This window comes from Colobus angolensis, unplaced genomic scaffold, assembly GCF_000951035.1.
Source record: "Colobus angolensis palliatus isolate OR3802 unplaced genomic scaffold, Cang.pa_1.0 Scaffold193, whole genome shotgun sequence".
Classification (NCBI taxonomy): Eukaryota; Metazoa; Chordata; class Mammalia; order Primates; family Cercopithecidae; genus Colobus; species Colobus angolensis.
Genome location: NW_012115077.1, coordinates 1,055,800 through 1,066,441, shown reverse-complemented (window position 1 = coordinate 1,066,441; position 10,642 = coordinate 1,055,800). Strand labels below are relative to the sequence as shown.

At 45.3% G+C, this 10,642-nt stretch overlaps 1 protein-coding gene across 10 annotated transcripts in view; it reads left to right on the top strand.

Moving 5' to 3' along the window:
- Positions 1 to 10,642, top strand: part of FAM222B (family with sequence similarity 222, member B) — a 113,663-nt gene that overhangs the window by 78,683 nt on the left and 24,338 nt on the right. The window contains exon 1 of one of the 10 annotated variants that reach the window (XM_011940825.1): positions 4,182 to 4,285. The exons of the other annotated variants lie outside the window; for them this stretch is intronic. The gene's annotated coding sequence lies outside the window, so the exon portion shown is untranslated. Of the gene's footprint in view, positions 1 to 4,181; positions 4,286 to 10,642 lie in introns of those variants that run through there. 10 annotated transcript variants of the gene reach the window in all.

The following is a 10,642-nucleotide window of genomic DNA, read 5'->3' as shown; positions in this document are numbered from 1 at the left end:
AGGCTTGAGCCACCGCGCCCGGCCCCAACAGTTTTTTTAATATATCTTTTTAATAGCCATTCTGACAGGTGTGAGTTGATATGGGGTATTTTTGCTTGTTTTTGGTTTTTTGTTTTTTGAGACAAGGTCTCACTCCCATCACCCAGGCTGGAGTACAGTGGCACGATCATGGCTCACTGGAGCGTCAACTTCCTGGACTCAGGTGATGCTCCCACCTCAGTTGCCCGAGTAGCTGGGACTACAGGTACAAGCCACCATGCCCAGCTAATTTCATTGTGGTTTTAACTTGCATTTCTCTGACAGTTACCAGTGTTGAGCATTTTTTCATGTACCTATTGGCCATTTGTATGTCTTTGGAGCAGTGTCTTTTGAGTTCTATTCCCATTTCTTAATTGGGTTGTTTTGTTGCTGTTGAGTCATTTGAGTTCTTTATGTATTTTGGATATTAACCCCTTATTGGATACATGGTTTGCAAATATTTTCTCTCTCCCTATAGATTGTCTCCTAACTCTGTTTTTGTTTCTGTGGGTTTTTTTGAGACAGAGTTTCACTCGTCATCCAGGTTGGAATCCAATGGTGCGATCTCAGCTCACTGCTACCTCAACCTCCCATGTTCAAGCGATTCTCCTGCCGCAGCCTCCTGAGTAGTTGGTATTACAGGCACCTGCCACCATGACCACCTAATTTGTGTATTTTTAGTAGAGATGGAGTTTCTCTATGTTAACCACGCTGGTCTCGAACTACTGACCTCAGGTGATCCTCCCACATCAGTCTCCCAAAGTGCTAGGATTACTGTCATGAGCCACCGCACCCATCCTCTTCAATGTTTTATACTTATTAGTGTATGGGTCTTTCACCTCTTTAAATAAATTTGTTCCCAAGCCTTTTTTTTTTTTGGTAGCTATTGTAAATGAGATTGTTTTCTTTATTTCTTTTTTGGATCATTTGTTCTTAGTATATAGAAACACTGCTGATTTTTATACATTGATTTCCTATGCTACTACTTAACTGAATTTGTTCATTAGTTCCAATAGTTTTTTGGAGTCTTTAGGGTTTTCTGTATGTAAGATCATGTCATCTGCAGACAGATAAAATTTTACTTCCTTTCTGATTTGGATGTCTTTTTATTTATTTTTCTTGCCTAATTGCTCTTTCTGGGACTTATAGTACTATGTTGAATAAAGTGGCTGGACTGGGCCGAGGCGGGTAGATCATGAGGTCAGGAGATGGAGACCTTCCTGGCCAGCATGGTGAAACCCTGTCTCTACTAAAAATACAAAAATTAGCTGGACATGGTGGTGTGCACCTGTAGTCCCAGCTACTCAGGAGGCTGACGAAGGAGAATCGCTTGAACCCCGGGAGGCAGAGGTTGCAGTGAGCCGAGACTGCATCACTGCACTCCAGCCTGGGCGACAGAGCGAGACTTAAAAAAAAAAGTGGCTAGAGCGGTCCTCGTCTTTTTCCTGATCTTAGAGGAAAAGCATTCAACTGTCCACCATTGAGTATGATGTTAGCTGAAGACTTGTTGTATATGGCCTTTATGTATTGAGGTACATTCCTTTTATACCTAATTTGTTGAGTTTTTCTCATGAAAGTATGTTGAATTTTGTCAGATGCTTTTTTGCATCTGTTGCGATGATCATGTGGTTTTTGTCCTTCACTCTGCTTGTGTGGTTTATCACATTTACAGATTTGTGTATGTTGAACCACCCTTGTAGTCCTGGGATAAATCTCACTTGATCATGGTGAATGATCCTTTTAATGGGCTGTTGAATTTGGTTTGTTAGTATTTTGTTGAGGATTTTTGCGTATTTGTTCATCAGGGATATTGACCTGTAATTTTCTTGTAGTGTCCTTGTCTCGCTTTGGTATCAGGGTAATGCTGACATCATAAAATCAGTTTGGAAATGTGTCTGGAAGTATTTCATCCTCTCTGATTTTGGGGAAGAGTTTGAGAAGGATTGGTACTGGTTTTACCTTAAGTGTTTAGCAGAATTCTTCTGGTCTCTTGATGTTTTCATTGCCTTGCTGAGCATAGACCCAGGTACTTATGAGCAAAATTCTACTCAGTCTGACAACTCTGCTTACAGTAATGTGTCTGCTGACTAATGCAGTGGTCACTCTACCTTTCTAAGGTAGTTCAGCTCAAGTTACAGTGATCCAGTCCCGATAGAGCTTTGAAACCTCAAATCTATTACATAACGTAATGAAAAATTGGCTTGGTGAGGTGGTTCACAGTACTTTAGGAGGCTGAGGCAGGTGGGTCACTTGAGTTTGGTGTTCAAGATCAGGCTGGGCAACATGGCAAAACCCCACTTCTACCAAAAAAAAAAAAATTAGCTAGGCATGATGGCATGCGCCTGTAGTCCCAGCTACTCAGGAGGCTGAGGTGCAAGGATTTGCCTGAGCCCAGGAGGTGGAGGTTGCAGTAAGCCAAGATCACACCACCATATTCCAGTCTGGGTGACAGAAGGAGGCCCTGTCTCAAAAAAAAAAAAAGCAGGGGTTGGGGGAACACTCATTTTTACTTGATAGGAATTAAAACATTAAAACACAGAAGCCTGCAGCCATAAAAAGGAATGAATTCATGTCCTTTGCAGGGACATGAACGAAGCTGGAAACCATCATTCTCAGCAAACTAACACAGGAACAGAAAACCAAACACCACATGTTCTCACTCATAAGTGGGAGTTGTACAATGAGAACACATGGACATAGGGGAACATCCTATACCAGGGCCCTGTCGGGGGTAAGGGGTAAGGGAAGGGAGAGCATTAGGACAAATACCTAATACATTTGGGGCTTAAAACCTAGATGACAGGTTGATAGGTGCAGCAAACCACCATGGCACATGTATACCTATGTAACAAACCTGCACGTTCTGCACATGTATCCCAGAACTTAAAATTTTTAACAAAAACACAGAGGCCAAATAATACTTTTCAATACGGTGCAGAAGTAGTGCCCAGGTTTTAAAAAAAAAGTCCAGGCCGGGCGCGGTGGCTCAAGCCTGTAATCCCAGCACTTTGGGAGGCCGAGACGGGTGGATCACGAGGTCAGGAGATCGAGACCATCCTGGCTAACACGGTGAAACCCCGTCTCTACTAAAAAATACGAAAAACTAGCTGGGCGAGGTGGCGGGCGCCTGTAGTCCCAGCTACTCAGGAGGCTGAGGCAGGAGAATGGCGTAAACCCGGCAGGCGGAGCTTGCAGTGAGCTGAGATCAAGCCGCTGCACTCCAGCCTGTGCGATACAGCGAGACTCCGTCTCAAAAAAAAAAAAAAATAAGTCCAGCCTGGGCAACATGAGGAAACCGTGTTACTACTAAAAATACAAAAAATTAGCCAGGCATGGTAGCTCATGCCTGCAGTCCCAGCTACTCGGGAGGCTGAAGTCGGAGGGTCACCTGAACCCAGGAAGTCAAGGCTACAGTGAGCCAAGATTGCGCCACCACACTCCAGCCTGGGCCACCTAAGTGAGACCCTGTCTCAAAAAAACTAAAAAAAATAAAAAATAAAAAAATAAAGTGGGGGTAAGAGATTAACAACAGAAAAAAAAAAAAAGCACCAGGCATTTTTATCTCCTCTTTCCTCTCCCCTAGTAACGTTACCTATACACACACACATATACACAAAGTTGTTAACACTTGTATTATGCATGTACCACAAATTTCCAGAGCCTGAAATTAAAGTATGTGCTATCCTTCAGGAATGTGAGCCAGTAAAAGTTATTAAACATTTATTGTATGAATAATCTTGCCCCTGACTCTGTAACATGGAAGGATGATTAGGAGACAGGCTGTGGTCTTAGGAAGGTCACACTCAAATTGAAAAGTTAGAATATCCAGGGATAATACTTCCCTGGTACCTGAATTCAAGAGAAAACTCTGGATCAGAGATGAGTTAAGTAATAATAAGTAGATCCTGGAAGAGCGTCCTTGCCAAAGAGAGCAGTGGTATAGATAGTACCTTTTGGGGGAATCAGGGTGTGGGCAGGAAACAGGATAGGAAAAGGACCTGTTGTGACAGGTTCTAAGGGTGTAGTTTAGAAGTAGGTTTCCAAATGCCTTGAGCCACATGTGTTCAGCAGCATGAAGATGGTTTGTAGCAGATACATTTCTAGATTTTCAACAGAGTAAGTCCTAGAGTAAATAGCCATCTGTCGTCCTTGCTCTTTCCTCTAGCCTAGAGTTGTGGGGTCACAATTGCAAGTGACTTTACCGTCCCCTATTGAGTTAACGATAGAGAAGAAAAAGGCCTTTGAGCAATGGCTAAACATTATTCAGGTTAGGCAGATAGCAAAATGTACTAGTTGGGGGATTCTTAGTTATTCGGGCTAACAAAATTAACCTGTTGAATGGATTGTTTCGTTGTAACAGACCATAAAAATGACTGATTTTGCAGAGTATGATTTGATAAACTTGTAATTTTTGAAGTCTTTGGTGCCACTTATTTTTCCCAGAGCAGCATTTTGGTGTCTCCCTTTAGGTTTAAACTACATTTCTTGGAACCCGGGAGTAATGGAATAGGGAGCGGTATAGGATAAAACTTTCCCCTTGATTATCAAAAAGAGTCTTTTGGCTGGCACGGTGGCTCATACCTGTAATCTCAGCACTTTGGGAGGCCACTTGAGGCTGGAAAATTGCTTCAGCAGGAGTTCAACAGCAGCCTGGGCAACAAAGTGAGACCCCATCTCTACAAAAATTTTTTAAAAATTAACAAGGTGGGCTGGGTGTGGTGGCTTATGCCTGTAATCCCAGCACTTTGGGAGGCCTAGGCAGGTGGATCACGAGGCCAGGAGATCGAGACAATCCTGACTAACATGGTGAAACCCCGTCTCTACTAAAAAATGCAAAAAAATTAGCCGGGCGTGGTGGCAGGCGCCTGTAGTCCCAGCTACTCGGGAGGCTGAGGCGGGAGAATGGTGTGAACCCGGGAATGGAGCCTGCAGTGAGCTGAGATGGTGCCACTGCACTCCAGCCTGGGCGACAGAGTGAGACTCCGTCTCAGAAAAAAAAAAGTTAACAAGATGTTGGCACACCCCTGGTCCCAGCTACACAGGAGGCTGAAGCAGGAGGATTGCTTGAGCCTGGGAGGTTGAGGCTACAGTGAGCTGTGCTTGTGCCACTGCACTCCAGCCTGAGTGACAGAGTGAGGCCCTGTGTCAAAAAAACAAAAAGGAGTAGTCTTTTTAGGTAAGCCTTTGACTCATGGATGAGAAGAATCAGATATTGGCAATGACTTTTTTCTTTCTTTCTTTCTTTTTTTTTTTTGTTTTTTCAAGATGGAGTCTTCCTCTGTTACCCAGGCTGGAGTGCAGTGGCGTGATCTCAGCTCACTGCAAGCTCTGCTTCCGGGGTTCACACCATTCTCCCGCCTCAGCCTCCTGAGTAGCTGGGACTATAGGCGCCTGCCACAACGCCCAGCTAATTTTTGTTTTTGCATTTTTTGTAGAGACGGTGTTTCACCGTGTTAGCCAGGATGGTCTCAATCTCCTGACCTCATGATCCGCCTGCCTTGGCCTCCCAAAGTGCTGGGATTACAGGTGTGAGTCACTGTGCCTGGCTTTTTTTTTTTTTTTTTTTTTTTGAGACAAAGTCTTGCTTTGTTGCCCAGGCTGGAGTGCAGTGGCATGGTCTCAGCTTACTGCAACCTGTGCCTCATGGGTTCAAGCAATTCTTGTGCCTAAACCTCCCAAGTAGCTGGGATTACAGGTGCGCACCACCATGCCCGGCTTTTTGTTTTGTTCATTTGTTTTTTTGTTTTTTTTGGAGATGGAGTCTCGGTCTGTCACCCAGGCTGGAGTGTAGTGGCTCCATCTCGGCTCACTGCAACCTCCACCTCCTGGGTTCAAGTGATTCTCCTGCCTCAGCCTCCTGAGTAGCTGGGACTATAGTCGCATGCCACCACGCCTGGCTAATTTTTGTATTTTTAGTAGAGACGGGGCCTCACCATGTTGGCCAGGCTGGTCACAAACTCCTGACCTCAAGTGATCCATCTGCCTCGGCCTCCTGAAGTGCTGGGATTCCAGGCGTGAGCCACCACTCACGACCTCCAATTTTACTTTCTAATTCAAGTGTGTAAACTTCATTTTTGAGCCACAGCATGAATCAGAAGGTGGGTGGCCACCCTGGGTTTTTAGGGGCTAGGGTAGCAGTTGTTTTTTGTTTGTTTTTGTTTTGTTTTTTTGAAGGCAGTGAAAAGGAAAGCAGAAGAGAACTAACGAAGTACTGAAAGACACTAGATTGTGGGTGGCGAGGCTATGCTGGGAAGTGAGCTTTCTAGAAATCACTTTATCCTCCATCCCCCAAGGAAAAAATGCCTTTGCCAGTACTTTATCTTCTCCTCCTCCTTTTCCCATCAGAAAACATGAAGCTGGGCGGTGTGGCTCACGCCTGTAATCCCAGCACTTTGGGAGGCCAAGGCGGGTGGATCGCTTGAGGTCGGGAGTTGGAGACCAGCCTGGCCAACATGGTGAAACCCTGGCTCTACTAAAAATACAAAAACTAGTCGGGCATGGTGGCGCACATCTGTAATCCTAGCCACTCAGGAGGCTGAGGCAGGAGAATTGCTTGAACCCAGGAGGCGGAGGCTGCAGTGAGCTGAGATTGTGCCACTGCGCTCCAGCCGGGGCAACAGAACAAGACTCCGCCTCAAAAAAAAAAAAAAAAATACGGCTGAGGTTTTTTGTTTGTTTGTTTTATTTTGAGATGGAGTCTTGCCTTGTGGCCTAGCTGGAGTTCAGTGGTGCCATCTCAGCTCACTACAACCTCCACCTCCCAGCTTCAAGCAATTCGCCTGCCTCAGCCTCCTGAGTAGCTAGGATTACAGATGTGCGCCATCACGCCCGACTAATTTTTGTATTTTTAGTAGAGACGGGGTTTTGCCATGTTGACCAGGCTGGTCGCAAATTCCTGAAGCTGAGGTTTTCTTACTGGCACAAACCTACCCTGAAGGCAGAAGTGGTCCTTTTTCAGATGCCACCCAGGAAAGCAGAGTGTAACATCAGAACTCTAATAAAACCTCCAGTAGCTTCTGGTGGGGGGCAGGGAGCAGAGATGAAAGCACTTTTGAATTTTCCCAGTAGGGAAAAAGGTTTGTTCTTTAATTAGAGGTAGTCTGGGAAATGCTAGCACTTGTGCAGGTGCCCCAGGAGAGTTGGAAAAGCTTAGTTCTGTGCTCACTGTGATACTGTAGTCCCCCTGCATAGGGTAGCCAACGCAGTATACCAGCTGGTGTTAGGAAAACTAGCTGAGAGCTCACAGAGAGGCTCTGCCAAAGTGATCGATTGTTCTCTGTAATGTCTGTAGCTCATTTGGCCTGCTCCAGGTTACTACTTGATTCTCTTCAGCAGTTAAGAGTTGAATTCTGAAACACTTTCAGAGAGTAGTGCTAATGTTGATTTCTGGATCTAATTCTGAAATACCAGCTGTAAAATTTTATTGGAATTTGCATTTAAGAAAAAGTCAGACACCAATCAATTCTGTCCAGGAAAAAAAAAAAAGAAAAGAAAAGAAAAAGAAAAATAGAAAAAGCCAGATGGTAATCAAAAGGTATGGGTAGTTTGAAGATTTTAAATAAAAGGCCTTCACTCAGCTGCCAGGCCTCTGGAGGATTACTTTATTCTGACATCTCTGCTTTCTAGAATATGTTGTGGGGAGAGGTTGTTTCATTCCTCTTTCATCACAACTCTCATGACCTTGCCACAGTCTGAGCTCCTTCCGTACCTTTTCTACCCTAGCAGGATCTGATGCTTGACGTCAGTGAACTGGTCAAGGGGCTTGTGGACTTTCTTAGTACTGGAGGAAGTCTTCTGGACAGGATGACAAATGGATCCCAGAATTCTTTTTTTTTTTTTTTTTCCTGAGTTGAAGTCTTGCTCTATCACCCAGAGCTGGAGTGCAATGGGCAACCCATTTTTCCGGGACCCCTATCTGTAGCAGAGAGCTGTTCTCTCTCTCTCTCTCCTTTTTTTTTTTTTTTTTTTTGAGATGGAGGCTCAGTCTGTCACCCAGGCTAATTTTTGCTCCCTGCCCCCTACCAGAAGCTACTAGAGGTTTTATTAGAGTTCTGATGTCACACTCTCTGCTTTCCTTGGTGGCATCTGAAAAAGAACCACCTCTGCCTTCAGGGTAGGTTTGTGCCAGTAAGAAAACCTCAGCTTCAGGAATTCGCAACCAGCCTGGTCAACATGGCAAAACCCCATCTCTACTAAAAATTAGCCAAATGAAGTGGCATGATCTCGGCTCACTGCAACCTCTGCCTTCTGTGCTCAGGTGATTCTCCTGCCTCAGCCTCTCGAGTAGCTGGGATTACAGGCACATGCCACCATGCGTGGCTAATTTTGTATTTTTGGTAGAGACGGGTTTTCACCATGTTGGCTAGACTGGTCTCAAACTCCGGACGTAATATGATCCTGCCACCTTGGCCTCCCAAAGTACTTGGATTACAGGCGTGAGCCATTGTGGCCGGATCCCAGAATTTTTTTTTTTTCTTTTTTTGAGACCGAGTTTCGCTCTTATTGCCCAGACTGGAGTGCAATGGTGTGATATAAGCTTATGGCAACCTCCACCTCTCAGGTTCAAGCAATTCTCCTGTCTCAGCCTGTCAAGTAGCTGGGATTACAGGCACCCATCACCATGCCCAGCTAACTTTTTGTATTTTTTTAGTAGAGACAGGGTTTCACCATGTTGGCCAGGCTGGTCCTGAACTCCTGACCTCAGGTAATCCACCCGCCTTGGCCTCCCAAAGTGCTGGGCCTCCCAAAGTGCTGGGCATGAGCCACCGTACCTGCCCTGCATCCCGGAATTCTTAAAGCAAGGGTCACAAATTATGGGCTGTAATCTTAGCAGTTGGTTTGATGCCAGTGAGAGCTCTAGAGTATTCTAGACTTGCTGGAAGTTTCTTCTTGGAACTGTAACCATGGAGGACTCCAAGCTCTGTTTCTTACTGGTTCACTCCCTCCTGCCCAAACCAAAAGTTGACTTTCTGGAGTCTACTGAATTCACCTCTTATCTTTACTTCTTTGTTTGCTATCAATAAATTCATTAATGCCTCTTTGCCATAGTTTAGCTGTTTTTTCTTTTGTTTTGAGACAGATTCTCGCTCTGTCACCCAGGCTGGAGTGCAATGGTGTGATCTCGGCTCACTGCAGCCTCCGCCTCCCCAGTTCAAGCGATTCTCCTGCCTCAGCCTCCTGAGTAGCTAGGATTACAGGTGCCCACCACCATGCCCAGCTAATTTTTTGTATTTTCAGTAGAGACGGAGTTTCACTATGTTGGCCAGGCTGGTCTCAAACTCCTGACCTTGATAATTATCCGCCCGTCTCGGCCTCCCAAAGTGCTGGGATTACAGGCTTGAGCCACCGCGCCCGGCCTTCCAGTCCTTTTTTAAAGCTGGTGAGGAGGGGAGGTTTTTTTTCTTTTTTAGACATAGTCTCGCACTGTTTCCCCAGCTGGAATACAGTGGCACAATCTCAGCTCAGTGCAAACTCCGCCTCCCAGGTTCAAGCGATTCTCCTGCCTCAGCCTCCTGAGTAGCTAGGATTACAGGTGCCCACCACCATGCCCAGCTAATTTTTTGTATTTTCAGTAGAGACGGAGTTTCACTATGTTGGCCAGGCTGGTCTCAAACTCCTGACCTTGATAATTATCTGCCTGCCTCGGCCTCCCAAAGTGCTGGGATTACAGGCTTGAGCCACCATGCCCGGCCAGTGTTGTTATTTTATATATGTTGTAAAATACTAAATATATGGTTTTCCTCTTGCTCTTGTTCACTTAACATTGATATACACATGAAGGTGAAAATAAGACTAATGATACTCTACCTTCCTCAGTTATTCCTGTAGGTGTGTATCAGCTTCCAAAATCATAAAAGTTCAATATTTCAGAGACTGCAGTGTATGATTGAGGCCAACTGCAGAGTCCAAGAAAGCACCATCTTATTTAGTGTTCAGAGTTTTCCTGTTATTTTTTAAAGTCTTCTATATGCTGTCTGACCTTGGATTTAGCAGTCTTTTCATTTACCTATTTGTCTCTTAGAAGGCCAAGATGGGACTCTTACTAGCTAGGGAGCATGATTGCACCCTCTCCTTTAAAACAAACAAACAAATATATATATATCTCAATCAAATTGCTTCTTTTTTTTTTTTTTTGAGATGGAGTATTGCTCTGTCGCCCAGGCTGGAGTGCAGTGGCTGGATCTCAGCTCACTGCAAGCTCCGCCTCCCGGGTTTACACCATTCTCCTGCCTCAGCCTCCGGAGCAGCTGAGACTACAGGCACCCACCACCTCGCCTGGCTAGTTTTCTGTATTTTTTAGTAGAGACGGGGTTTCACCATGTTAGCCAGGATGGTCTCGATTTCCTGACCTCGTGATCTGCCCGTCTCGGCCTCCAAAAGTGCTGGGATTACAGGCTTGAGCCACCGCACCCGGCCCAAATTGCCTCTTAATCATAGACGTTGTGACCCTTAGAACCTACTGAATGTACTATTCAAAATGGAAACTGATATGGCCTGGCACTCTGGCTCATGCCTGTAATCCCAGCACTTTGGGAGGCAGAGGTGGGCGGATCACTTGAGGCCAGGAGTTCGAGACCAGCCTGGCCAACATGGTGAAACCCCATCTCTACTAAAAATACAAAAG